At 38.5% G+C, this 14504-nt stretch overlaps 1 protein-coding gene across 2 annotated transcripts in view; it reads left to right on the top strand.

The window, feature by feature from the left end:
• Positions 1-14504, top strand: part of CWC27 (CWC27 spliceosome associated cyclophilin) — a 270424-nt gene that overhangs the window by 222636 nt on the left and 33284 nt on the right. The gene's annotated exons all lie outside the window — the stretch shown is intronic.

Genomic DNA, 14504 nt, shown 5'->3' with positions numbered 1-14504 from the left:
TTATATCCTCATCTTATATGGTCTCAACCTCCTTTTACTCCATTTCAGTTCAGTAAGCATAACGCTTTGTGTATTCCCACTATTGTATTATCCAGTAGAATACACACAGGAAATATATGACACTATCCTTGCGCTAAATAATTTTCTAATATCATGGGAAAGATAAGACTCACATTTAACAACGAGAAAACAGTCTTAAACGATTCCGAATCATTAATTTTTTTACACTTTCACACAAACACTTTAGAACTCATTAGTCCATTTCATAATCCTACTAAGTTCCTCTTCAAATTTATGATCTCCTGGATCCTAGCAATACGTACACAGTTAACTCATTTTTATCTTTGGATATTTTTCAGCTTTAAAAGACACTGATAAGAAATAAAGGGATTAATGTCCTGTGCTTAGCACTTTATCCTATACTGGAGGGGGAAGAAAAAGAATTGTGCTTTCTCTTATCATTCTCCTCTGCCCTCCAGTTGACTTCACATGTAGTATATTAGGCCTCCCCACACCTAACTGCCTCCACCTCCCACGACACCCTGGCTCAGGCACGTTGCTTCAAGCAAGCCAGTTGGTCACCCCCACACATGACTCACTCTCTGGAGCCTCTAAACTGTCACAGTGTGCCATTACCCCAACCCAGAATCACAGCCTCACTCCCCTCTGCCAAACAGCATCTCTCCCCCATTTCAAAACACTGTTCAGCACTCCCATGCTCCAGGAAACCAGTCAGCAAGATTTGTTGAACACTCACAAATCTAGAGGGTGGAGGAAAGAGGGCTGGAACACACATTTAAAAGGACATAAAAACACTTACTAAGAAAACATTTAAGCAAGTAAGACTCTGCAACTATATCTAACTTTAATCCAAAGGACCAGGTGATGATGAGTTGAATAGGATAAATCTTATGTACCCTACGATCCTGAAAGCACTTGTGTATTTCTCAGTCTATAATTTCTGTATGATTTGGGTTAGGATGCCAATGTTTGTAAAACCCTAAGTCTCTTTTAATAGGTTTCTATTGCTTATGTGTATTTGTTTATACTTAAATTCAACGTTGCTTAAGACAGAAGCTGGCTTATCCCATAGTTCTTTGCCAAAGGTGAAGGCTCAGTGAGTGGTGAGTGACCCACAGAGATAAATGCACATTGCACAGAACTTTCTGTTTTTTTATATGACTGGACAGGTTTAGTTTTATTTTGGATTCTTTGAATGTCTCAAAATATCTTTCAAATGTTTTGGGTTCAGCCACCACACACACAAAAATGTTTTGCCAAGTCCTCTTCCTCTTATTTTTGAATCCATATGCATTTTTTAAGGAAATATGATCCATGTGTTTCTGATTCATTTACACTTAACTCATCAAGATGGTGTTTTGTAAGAGCAGTTTGATGCCCAATAAGTTTTTTTAACCTTTTTATAAGCCATTTAAGTCCTTTTTTATTGAACAGGAAAGTCACCAACAAATTTAAACCCAGAAATTTCATTTGAAACTCATAACCCACAGGATTCAAATTTACTTTCAACTTGGCAAGACCATTTAACTTCCCAAGGTTCTTCCTAGTCCCTGGGTTCCATATCCTCTCATTTTGAATCCCTCATTAGCATCAGATATCAATTAGTGTTTTTGAAAGGGTCATTTTTATTTTTGAGGTGATTTCATAATACAATCAATATTCTAACACCCTCAATTAGAAAGTTAAAACAAACGGGAAAACTTCACCAGATTGGGGGTGGCGGGGGTAATAATCACAGGTCAATGATATTGGCTAGTTCTCCAGCTAGGAAACAAAAATAAGTGGTAAAGGAAGAGGGATTAGGATAAAGGAACCATTACCAGGTCTTTCAAGGGGTACCTTTCTGCTTCCAATTACAGTCACCTAAGCAGAAAGTCTGGAGAAGGCAATGGCACCCCACTCCAATACTCTTGCCTGGAAAACCCCATGGGCGGAGGAGCCTGGTAGGCTGCAGTCCATGAGGTTGTGAAGAGTCGGACAAGACTGAGAGACTTCACTTTCACTTTTCACTTTGATGCATTAGAGAAGGAAATGGCAACCCACTCCAGCGTTCTAGCCTGGAGAATCCCAGGGACGGAGGAGCCTGGTAGGTTGCTGTCTGTGGGGTCACACAGAGTCGAACACGATTGAAGTGACTTAGAAGCAGCAGCAGCAACCAGAAAGTCAGAAGTCTACACTATATACCTACACAATTTTGTATTTTTTTAATCTAACATCTAATTAAAATATCTGGAGCTCTTATCTACTGCCTTTCTATTGCGGTGTAAACTATTGAAATTTTATAACCTGATAAGCAATGGCATCACTTCTGTTCATAAATAAACCAGTATAAACCAGTTCAGCTTTATCAAATCCCTGGTGATTTAGATCATCTCTTATAAAATATATTCCACTAGGAAAAGATGTCTTATATTCAGAATGATTTATAGCAAATATTATGAGTGCATGGCATATGCATGTGTGTTATGCATAAATTACATGGTTCCCAGACTGTTTTGTAGGTCACGCTTGCCACTTTTCTAAGAAGTGAAAGTCAGCCAGTGCTGTACTACACTGTCAGGGTCTGTTATCTGAGGTAAAATGATTGCTTCTAAGACATTTTTATGTGTCCGCATGAGTGACCACACATTGAGGGATCATTTTCGTTTTCTGTCAAGATAGAAACCATTACCAATTTGTTATGTTTTCTTTTACTTGGCAAACTGTTCTATTCGCATTTTTGGCCGAGCTGCTGTATTGGCATGGTATACAACAGACATTTGGGTACCATTCAGCTGCATTCTATTTTTTATGCAAAAAAAAGTGGGAAGGGGAGAGAAAGAAAAGAAATATGATTCTATTGTAAACACCATATATAGTGTTTGATAATTATTCCCAGATTTCACTGTCTAACAAGGCATTTAAGAAAGTGTTATTAGTAGATCTAAGCTGAAATGCACGATAGAAATTTTTCACTCAAAACGATTAGCATTCTTCCTTTGTTGGGATATATACTGCCAATATTTGATAGTGGTAGTGACGGGCACCAGATTCTAGTGTAGCAGCTAAAGGAACCTCTTTGCCATGACATTCCTTCTTCCCATCCTACATCCTATAACATCACACACTCGTCTAGATATAGAAACCAACTTCAGACATGGATTTTATAAAACCAATTAGATACATAGCAGGAATTATCAGCCAAAGGATTTGTATGACCATGTAGATGAAGTCCATATGCCATTTTGAGTTTAGTTCATGAAGCTTGGTTAGCTTCCAGAAAAGTTTTGAGAGTTGTGTCTGACAAGGCTGTAGGGAGACTTATAAAAAAAGAGAAAGCCACCTGCTCCTTATACAACAAAATTAGCATTCCAAGAAGAGGGAAAAAAATTAAGTCTATGAGAGTAGACTGCAGTCTTGTGAACATTAATTATTCATTACTGTGTTCCATTGAAACTTCTTTCCAGATTATTAACGTAAAACTTCACAACAAATATACATGATAAAATAATGAACAGTATAAATGTCTATCTGCCTTCATCCCTTTTCCTCTCTCTCCCCTTCGCCACTTTCCCTTAGTACATACAATATTCAGTAATATAAGAATAGGAAAACACTAACAATTGCAATGGTTGCCTTAAGTAAATTGGAGAAGAAAATGGCAACCCACTCTAGTATTCTTGCCTAGAGAATCCCATGGACAGAGGAGCCTGGCAGGCCACAGTCCACGGGGTCACAAGAGTTGGATACGACTTAGCAACTAAATCACCATCACCACCTCAAGTAAAGATTTTATTATATAAGGAAAAGATATTCACTGTAGAAAAACCAGAGTATAGATTCCTCAAAAGAGGTAAAGTAAATCACCTGTGATCCCAAACTCAACAATGTGGTATTAATTTATGCATATATATATGCCCTTCTACATACTTACTCATATTTTAAGCAGAAATGAGATTATATAATGCTACGGTCTTATAATTTGCTTTTTTCCCTCAGCTATGTATAATAAATACTTTCCCTTGTGATATATAATTTTATGATATTCTGTTTGTATTCTGTATTGTGGCCATAAAGTATTCCCTTATATGCTGAACCACGTTTTACTCGGTCAATTCCTTGTTGTTGGATGTTCAGGCTCTTTCCAGTTTTTATTATTATACACAGCACTGTAATGAGCATCCTTATATCTGTGTCACTGCCAGTTTTCTCAGGATAAATTTCTAAAACTGGAATTGCTTAGTCAGTGGGTATGCATGTTAGACTCTGCTAAATATTTTCAAGTGGCCCTAGCAAAATGTCATTCCAATTTATACTCCCAAGTAAATATCTTTTTTATGACTTGCTTTTAGGACTGTTAGAATCGTAAGAATTAATTATGGTACTTTGCAATGCTTAGTGAAAGAGTATAACATTTCAGAAGAAATGCTTTTCCCTTGTAAACTTTTAAAAAATACCCAGTCTGGTTTGCTCCTGTTTTTAATCTATCAATAACTGGTACATATTTCAACATAGCTCCTCAAGATTGTCACTCTAAGTATCCTTGTTCTTGGTTCTGAAAAAGCCTTCAAGATAATCCTTCGTGTTAGAACTTCAGGATCTAGAATGTTTTTCCCATTTTATTATTACACTTTGGCTTGCATTAAAAATCAGTTTTGTCTATCAGCCAGACAGTTTGTTTCTGCTAAAGATTAGAGTTCTGAGAACCAAGTTAGCATAGCATAGAAGCAACAAGTACCAGTTGTCTTGAGTATCCAACACAGTGAAAATTTAATAATGTAGATGTTAAAAAAAGATTACAAACTGTTAGACCAGTTTAGACCTCACTATAAGATACCATTAAAGGATATAGTCTCATTTCATTCCTTGTACTAGCAAAGCTATAAACACCTTTTATATGTAATACTATAATTACAAATGTAATACATACTGTGGATGATGTGGTCATGTATTGAACGAAAGGTGCTGTGACAACAAATGAATATTTTAATTATATTCCCTACTTCATTCAAGCAGCACATTGCCAGGCAAGGGTAATAAGTTGGTGTTAGTTCAGTTCAGTCACTCAGTCGTGTACGACTCTTTGCAACCCCATGGACTGCCACATGCCAGGCTTCCCCATCCATCACCAACTCCCAGAGCTTGCTCAAACTCATGTCCATCCAGTCGGTGATATCATCCAGCCATCTCATCTTCTCTTGCCCCCTCCTCTTCCTGCCTTCAATCTTTTCCAGCATCAGGGCTTTTTCTAAGGAGTCAGTTCTTCACATCAGGTGGCCAAAGTATTGGAGCTTCAGCATCAGTTTTTCCAGTGAATGTTCAGGACAGTTTTCCTTTAGGATTGACTGGTTTGATCTCCATGAAGTCCTAGGGTCTCTTAAGTGTCTTCTCCAACACCACAGTTCAAAAGCATCAATTCTTTAGTGCTCAGCTTTCTTTAGGGTCCAACTTTCACGTCCATACATGACCACTGGAAAAACCATAGCCTTGACTATAAGGACCTTTGTCAGCAAACTAAGAGATCTTTACCCTTTAGTGATAAGTAGAACTGCAGGTCTCAAACTATTGGTCTCTGGGCCACTTTTATACTCTTAAAAATTTTTGAGAACCCCAAAGAGCATTTGTTTATGTGAAATATATTTATTGATATTTACCTTATTAGGAATTAATACTAGAAATTTTAAATCACTTCAAAATAACAATAATGAACCTATTACATTTAACATAAGTAATGTACTTTGATGAAGAATAATTATATTTTCAAAGCAGAAAATAATTATATTCTCAGCAGCAAAAAAACTGAAAAGAGTGGTATTTATTTACATTTTTTCATATCTCATGTCCAGCATAACAGGAAGAGCTGGTTCTCGTATCTGCATTTCACTCTGTTTTGATCTAATACATCATGTGTTCTCTGAAAATTTTCTCTTCACGTTCATGAGAGGATGAGAATAATGAGGGTATATAATGTCTTGGTATTCATAGAAAATAATTCTGACATTGCAGGCACAGTGACCCCCAACATTTTGAGAACTGCTAAATTAGAGCACCTTTAGTCATTGTGTGTGTCACAGTGGTCCTCATTTATCAGAGGGTATGACCCAATCTGTAGGTCCTGGGAAGCTTTATTCCACATCCTGGTTTGTGATCCTTGTTCTCAAGTGGTACCAAAGTGGTGCTTTCTGAATTAAATGTGCCCAGCACCGTTGACTTAGACTTGGTACTGTTGTTCTTGTTCAGTCACCCAGTCGTGTCCAACTCTGTGACCCCATGGACTGCAGCACACCACCCCACCTTGTCCCTCACCATCTCCCAGAGTTTGTCCAAGTTCATGTCCGTTGCATCAGTGATGCCATCCAGCCATCTCATCCTCTGACTCCCTCTCCTGCTTCTTCCCTTAATCTTTCGCAACATCAGGGACTTTTCCAGTGAGTCAGCTATTCTCAGATGACCAAAATACTGGAACTTCAGCTTCAGCATCAGTTCTTCCAAAGAGTATTCAGAGTTGATTTCCCTTAATATTGACTGGTTTGATATCCTTGCTGTCCAAGGGACTCTCGGGAGTCTTCTCCAGCACCACTGTTCAAAGGCATCAATTCTTTGGTGCTCTGCCTTCTTTATGGTCCACCTCTCAAACAACCGTATGTGACCACTGGGAAAACCATTGCCTTGACTATACGGACCTTTGTCAGCCAAGTGATGTCTCAGCTTTTCAACATGCTGTCTAGGTTTGTCATTGTTTTCCTGTCAAGAATCAATCATCTTCTGATTTCATGGCTGCAGTCACCATCCACAGTGATTTTAGAGCCCAAGAAGAGGAAATCTGTTACTACTTCCACTTTTTCCCCTTCTGTTTGCCATGAAGTAATGGGGCCAGATGCCATGATCTTAGTTTTTTCATATTTAGTTTTAAGCCGGCTGTTTCACTCTCCTCCTTCACCCTCAAGAGGCTCTTTAGCTCCTCTTTGCTTTCTGCTGTTAGAGTGGTATCATCTGCATTCTTGAGGTTGTTGAAGTTTCTCGAGCCTGTCTTGATTCCAGCTTGTAACACATCCAGGCCGGCATTTCTCTTGATGTGCTCAGGGTATAGGTTAAACAAACAGAGTGATGGCAGACAGCCCTGTCGTACGCCTTTCTCAATCCAGAACCTCTCAGTTGTTCTATACAGGGTTCTAACTGTTGCTTCTCAACCCATCCATGTTTCTCAGGAGACAGGTAAGATGATCTGGTATTCCCATCACTCTGAGAGCTTTCCACAGTTTGTTATGATCCACACACAGTCAGAGGCTTTAGTGTAGTCAATGAAACAGAGGTAGATGTTTTTCTGGAATTCCTTTGCTTTCTCTATGATCCAGCGAGTGTTGGCAATTTGATCTCTGGTTCCTCTGCCTTTTCTAAACCCAGCTTGGATGTCTGGAAGTTCTTGGTTCACCAAGATTTTAAGCATGATCTTGCTAACATGGGAGATGAGTGCAATTGTCTGATGGTTTGAACATTCTTTAGTACTACCCTTCGTGGAAATTGGGATGAGAATTGACCTTTTCCAGTCCTGTGGCCACTGCTGGGTCTTCCAAATTTGCTGAAATATTGAGTGCAACACTTTGATAGCATCATCCTTTAGGCTTTTGAATAGCTCCACTGGAATTCCATCGCATCTACTAGCTTTATTGACAGCAGTGCTTCCTAAGGCCCACTTGACTTCACACTCCAGAATGTCTGGCTCTGGGTGACTGACTAAACCATCGTAGTTATCCAGTTCATTAAGATCTTTTTTGTGCAGTTCTTCCATGTATACTTTCCATCTCTTCTTGATCTCTTCTGCGTCTACTAGGTCTCTACCATTTCTGTCCTTTATTGTGCACATCTTCAGGTGAAATGTTCCTTTGATATTTCCAATTTTCCTGAAGAGATATCTAGTCTTTCCCCTTCTGTTGTTTTCCTCTATTTTTAAGCACTGTTCATTGAAGAAGGCCTTCTTGTCTCTCCTTGTTATTCTTTGGAACTCTGTGTTTAGTACCTTTCCCTTTCCCTCTTGATTTTCACTTCTCTTCTTTCTTCAGCTATTTGTAAAGCCTCTTCAGATAACCAGTTTGCATACAGGTTTCTCAGGAAGCAGGTAAAGTGGTCTGGTATTCCCATCTCTTTCAGAATTTTCCACAGTTTATTGTGATCCACACAGTCAAAGGCTTTAGAGTAGTAAATGAAGCAGATGTTTTTTCAGGACTCTCTTGCTTTTTTTGTGACCCAACGGATGTTGGCAATTTCATCGCTGTTTCCTCTGCCTTTTCTAAATCCAACTTGAATATCTGGAAGTTAACAGTTCACGTCCTGTTGAAGCCTAGCTTGGAGAATTTTGAGCATTACTTTGCTAGCATGTGAGATGAGTGCAATTGTGCAGTAGTTTGAGCATTCTTTAGCATTGCCCTTCTTTGGGATTGGAATGAAAACTGACCTTTTCCAGTCCTGTGGCCACTGCTGAGTTTTCCAAATTTGCTGGCATATTGAGTGCAGCCCTTTCACAGCATCATCTTTTAGGATTTAAAATAGCTCAACTGGAATTCCATCACCTCCACTAGTTTTGTTTGTAGTGATGCTTCCTAAGGCCCTCTTGACTTTGGACTCCAGGATGTCTGGCTTTCATCAAGAGGCTCTTTAGTTCCTCTTCGCTTCCTGCCATAAGGATGGAGCAAGTATTTTTTATTTCGTGGTTGCAGTCACCATCCACAGTGATTTTGGAGCCCAGGAAAATAATATCTGTCACTGCTTCTACTTTTTCCCCTTCTGTTTGCCATGAAGTGATGGGACCAGATGTCATGATCATAGTTTTTTGGAAGTTGAGTTTTTTTAATGAAGGATAATTGCTTTACAGAATTTTGTGGTTTTCTGTCATATACCTACAAGAATCAGCCATAGGTACATCCATATCCCCTCCCTCCCGGACATCTCCCTCCCCAGCCCATGCTTCAGCTTATTTCAGAGCCCCTGTTTGAGTTCCCTGAGTCATACAGCAAATTCCCATTGGCTATCTGTTTTATATACAGTATTGTAAATTTCTATGTTATGCTCTCCATACATCTCCCCTTCTCCCTCCTCTCCTCCCACTGTGTCCCACAGGTCTGTTCTGTATGTCTGAAGTAAGTCAGAAAGAGAAATATAAATATCATATACAGACACATATATATGGAATCTGAAGAGATGGCACTGATGAATTTATTTTCAGGGCAGCAATGGAGAATGTTGAGTTTTTAAGTCAGCTTTTTCACTCTCTTTTTTTATCTTCATCAAGAGGCTCTTTAGTTCCTCTTCACTCTCTGCCATTAGAGTGTCATCAGCATATCTGAAGTTGTTGGTATTTCTCCTGGCAATCTTCATTCCAGCTTGTAGTTCATCCATCCTGGCATTTTGCCTAATGTACTGTGCATATATGTTAAATAAGTAGGATGACAAAATACAGCCTCGCCATACTCCTTTCCCAACTTGGAACGAGTCAGTTATTCCACGTCCAGCTCTAACTATTGTTTCTTGACCCACATACAGGTTTCTCAGGAGACAGGTAAGGTGGCCTGGTACTCCCATCTCTAGTTACGAATTTTCCACAGTTTGTTGTGATCCACAAATTCAAAGGCTTTAGCATAGTCAATGAAACAGAAGTAGATGTTTTTCTGGAATTCCCTTGCTTTCTCCATGATCCAGGGAATGGTGGCAATTTGATGTCTAATTTTTCTTTCACTTAGCAGTATATATTTAAAGTTCCTCCATGTCTTTTCATATTTTTCTATAGCTCGTTTCTTTTTAACAATGAATAATGTTCCATTGTCTAAATGTATCATAGTTTATTTATCCATTTACCTACTAAAGGATATCTTGGTTGTTTCCAAGTTTTGACAGTTACAATGAAAGGTACTATAAACCTCTGTGTGTAGGTTTTTGTGTAGACATAGGTTTCTGGATAAATACCAAAGAACATGATTGCTGTATTGTATGGTGAGAGTACATTTATTTTTGTAAGAAATTGCCAAACTATCTTCCAGAGTGGTTGTTTCATTTTGTATTCCCACCAGTAATGAATAGGATTCCCTGCTCTATGTCTTCAGCAGTGTTCGGTGTTGTGTTTTGGATTTTGGCCATTGTGATAAGTGTGGTGGTGGTTTAGTTGCTAAGTCGTGTTGATCCTTGTGACCCCATGGACTGTAGCCTACCAGGCTCCTCTGTCCATGGGATTTCCCAGGCAAGAATACTGAAGTGAGTTGCCATTTCCTTTTCCAGAGGATCTTCCTAACCCAGGAATCAAACCCAGGTCTCCTGCATTGCAGGGATTCTTTTTACTGACGGAGCTGTGGAGTAGTACCCAGTTGTTGCATTTATTTGCAGTCCCCTAATGACCTGTGATGTTGATCACCAGAGCTTCCCTGGTGGCTCAGCTGGTAAAGAATCCACCTGAAATGCAGGAGACCTGGGTTCAGTCCCTGAGTTGGGAAGATCCCATGAAGAAGGGAATGGCTACCCACTCCGCTGTTCTTGCCTGGACAATTCCATGGACAGAAGAGCCTGGCAGGCTGCAGTCCACGGGGTCGCAAAGAGTTGGGCCCAACTGAGCAACTAGCACTTTCACTTTCTTTTTACCTTTCTCAATGACCTGTGATGTTGATCATCTTCTTGCGTGCTATTTGCCTTCTATATATCTACTTTGGTAAGGTGTATACTAAGGTTTTTTGCTCACTTTTTAATTAGCAAAAAGTTTAAAATTTTGTAATTGTTGAATTTTATGAGTTCTTTGTATATTTTGCATAACAGTTCTCAATCAGATATATCTTGGACAAATATTTTCTCCTAGTTTGTAGCTTGTCTTCTCATTCACTTGACATTGTTTTTCACAGAAGTGTTTTAATTTTAATGAAGTCCAGCTTATACATTATTTTTTCCTAGATCACACCTTTGATACTGTATCTAAAATATCCAATGTCATGTAGGTTTTCTCCTATGTTATCTTCTAGGCATTTTATACTTTTGCATTTTACATTAGGTCTATGATCAATTTTGAGTTAATTTTTGTGAAGGATGTAAGTCTGTCTAGATTCAGTTTGGGGTTTTTTTTTTTTTTTTTTTTTTTGCTTGTGGAGTGTTTATGTTTTCATAGACTTTCTGTTTTGGTATATCTTCAGGGTTACTTTAATGTGAAATCTCATCATTTCTTTTAAAACCACTGGTTAAGTATGCTTTTAGCCAATTATCAGTTATTCAGATTAATCAGTAAGATTACACAAAATATCTGACAATCAGAGTTGCTTATACTTGACTTTAAAGTAAGTGTACATCCTTTTTATGCTTTTTTGTTTTTGCTGTTGTGCTGATAGTGGACTTCCCATGTGGCACAGTGGTAAAAAAAAAAAACAAAAAACCTACCTGCCAGTGCAGGATATGCGAGAGATGCAGGCTCAATCCCTGGGTTGGGAAGATGCCCTGGAGTGAGCACACACACATAACACTGGGAGCAGGGGATGAAGGGGGCTCTGGATCCCACCAGTTCATTCTTAAAGCAAATACTTACATGTGCCACATTTCAGGCACCCAAGAGGGTTAGAGACCAACCGTGGTGGATTTGTTTCTAACTCTTATCAGATAGTTAGTATTACTTTCATCCTATAAATGAAAAAACTGAGGCTCAAACAGATGATTCGTCCAAGATCACACAGTAATAAATAGTGAAGCTGTCAGTCACACTTAAGAGCCCATCCTGCCTCCAGAACACCAGCTCCTATCAACAGTCATTTGAACATGAAGTAATAATCTGCAGGATGAGAAGAAATCATAGTAATTAGTAGGATGAGTAGGACTTTCAGATACTTTTGATTCCAAATAATAATATCTGTCTTCTGGAGCTGGTTACAGAGTATATCACCCATTCTCATCTTTGGAATACTTTCCATGTTCCTTTAAAAAAAATACATTCATGGAGGCTCTCTGAAATGCCATATATTGAATCATTTCCTAATTACACAGTGAGCTATTAAGTTATAGCACCTGGTTCAATGTCCCTTCTCTCTCAGTGACTGCAGCAAGCAGCCTCTCTTGCAAGCCTCAATTTCTTCACCTGTAAAATAGAGATGACAATACATACCTCAGAGTTATTATTAGAGTTAAACGAGCTAATTAATGTAAAGTAGTCAACAGAGTGCTTGACTCTTAGGAAATGCTCGGGAAATGTTAGGTGTGAGAGAAGGAGGGTGCATGGTACCAGGGTAGTATTGATAAAGCCTGCCAAATTACCCAGACAACACAAACTAAATAAACTAGCAAAATGTTAGTTATACAGTCCTCTCATTGTAATAACCTCAAAGAAAAAATAACATATAAAGAAAAGGCAAATGTTCATTTACTTATGTTATCTGTGACCTGGAAGGAATGTAGACATAGTCATTAAATTGGCTAGTAGTGCTCAGTGATTCTATTTTAAATTCTGTTGAGAAAAGGGGATAAGTATAGTCAAGCAGGTTCTTTAGCTGAATCAAGATTATAAAATGCTTAAGTGGGCAGAGTTCAGCTGATACAAACAGAGCATTCATAGAAAAAGAGGAGGAGAGTGGGAATACACAGTCATAAATTGTAGACTCTCTCCAGAATCTCCCCCCGCCAACAAGTGACAGCATTTTGGAACAGAGAAAACTATATAGGCATAAGAAGTCTACTTCTATTAAAAAGTAAGTTTAAGGAACTTCCCTGAAACTCCAGTACTTTGGCCACCTCATGCGAAGAGTTGACTCATTGGAAAAGACTCTGATGCTGGGAGGGATTGGGGGCAGGAGGAGAAGGGGATGGCCGAGGATGAGATGGCTGGATGGCATCACGGACTCGATGGACGGGAGTGTGAGTGAACTCCGGGAGTTGGTGATGGACAGGGAGGCCTGGCGTGCTGCGATTCACGGGGTCACAAAGAGTCCGACACGACTGAGTGACTGAACTGACTGAACTGAACTGAACTGAACTGGTGCTCCAGCAGCTAGGACTCCAAGCTCAGAGGGCAAGGGGCCTTGGTCTTCTGGACCAGTTCCAGCAGTTGCAGAACTTCTGGACCAGTTCAGTCACTGGTCAGGGAACTAGATCCCACATGCTGCAACTAAGACCCAGTTTAGCCAAATAAATAAATAATTTTTTCTTTTTTTTAGTTTAGGGAGCAAGCAAAGGTCCTTAGGATTAGCACAATGTAGTTAAAAAGTCATTTCTCAATGGTAGTTTCAAACAGCAATAAAGCCAGTACAAAATGAGAGACTGGAAGTTGCCATCGTACACAGGCAATCAAGAAATTCTCAGCAAACCATATCTGAAGTTATATGACGCTTAAAGCAAGATAGAAAAACCCAAGTAGTAAGATTCCAGGCAAAATTTAAGGAAAGACTATACATAAATTGTACATAGTCTTGTTTGTATTTCTCTAAAAGCAGTTTTAAACAATGTGTCATTTTCTTTCATACGAGTTTTGTTGTTTGTTGTTCAGTCGATCTCAGTCATGTCTGAGTCTTTGTGACCCCATGGACACTGAATTATAAAACATTGAAAAAGAAAAGGAAAAATCATTTTGATCTTATATCCCACAGGTAATCATCACTATGCTTTTGTCTAGACTAAGAACACTCACCTTTTTATTATAAGCCTTTCATCAGTGAATAATCCAGTAGTTAAATATTTTGTGTATCCACTGTTATTTCTTAGACTAAAGGAATTTAAACCGCTGAGCCAGGTATGCTTTTTTTTTTTTAATTGAGGTATATTTTACAGATAAAAAAATTAACAGTTCTTACTGTTCATTTTTAGAATTTTAATAATTAAATATAGCCATTATAAACACCACCAGAACAAGATCGAGAACACTTACAATACCCCAGAAAGTTTCCTCGTGCCCCTTTTCAGCCAGCCACCTCACCCAGCCACTCTCTGATTTCTGTCAGCTCAGGTATGCCTTTGATGACACTTTTGCTAGATTGAATTCCAGAAAAATGAGTCATCTATACCTGTACAGCAATGTATGAAGTTGCTGGATTCTCCATACTCTAGGTGTTATTAATGTATGTGCTGTAGTATATCCCAGGATACAGATACGGTAGTCTTTGCCAGTTTCTACTCTGCATTATTTTCTGTTTCTTTGTTTACTGCCAAAGTGAACTTGTTAAATATGTTAACTAGCCCATTTATATTTCATTATTGTTTTGGTGATGGTTAGTTGTATACTCTAAGATGATTATACATTTCTTATTGTTTTAAAAAAGCTCTTAAATATTAAGAATGATATTATTTGCTTTAAATATTTTTACCAGTTTGTCATTGCTTTATAGTTTGTTTATAGAGGTTTTTGTTTTGTTTTGAAAAGAGTTTTAACTTTGCATTGCCAAATCTGCTAATCTTTTTCTCCATGTTTTCTGCCCAGTTTCATCTTTAGGCCTTTAAAAACCCCAGGATTATAAATACCTAGTTGTATCTTTCTCGAGTAATTTTATGGTTTTATTTTTAAT

Source organism: Capricornis sumatraensis, chromosome 18 (genome assembly GCF_032405125.1).
Source record: "Capricornis sumatraensis isolate serow.1 chromosome 18, serow.2, whole genome shotgun sequence".
NCBI lineage: Eukaryota > Metazoa > Chordata > Mammalia > Artiodactyla > Bovidae > Capricornis > Capricornis sumatraensis.
Note: the sequence above shows the minus strand (reverse complement) of the source record. Positions and strands in the feature narration are given on the sequence as shown.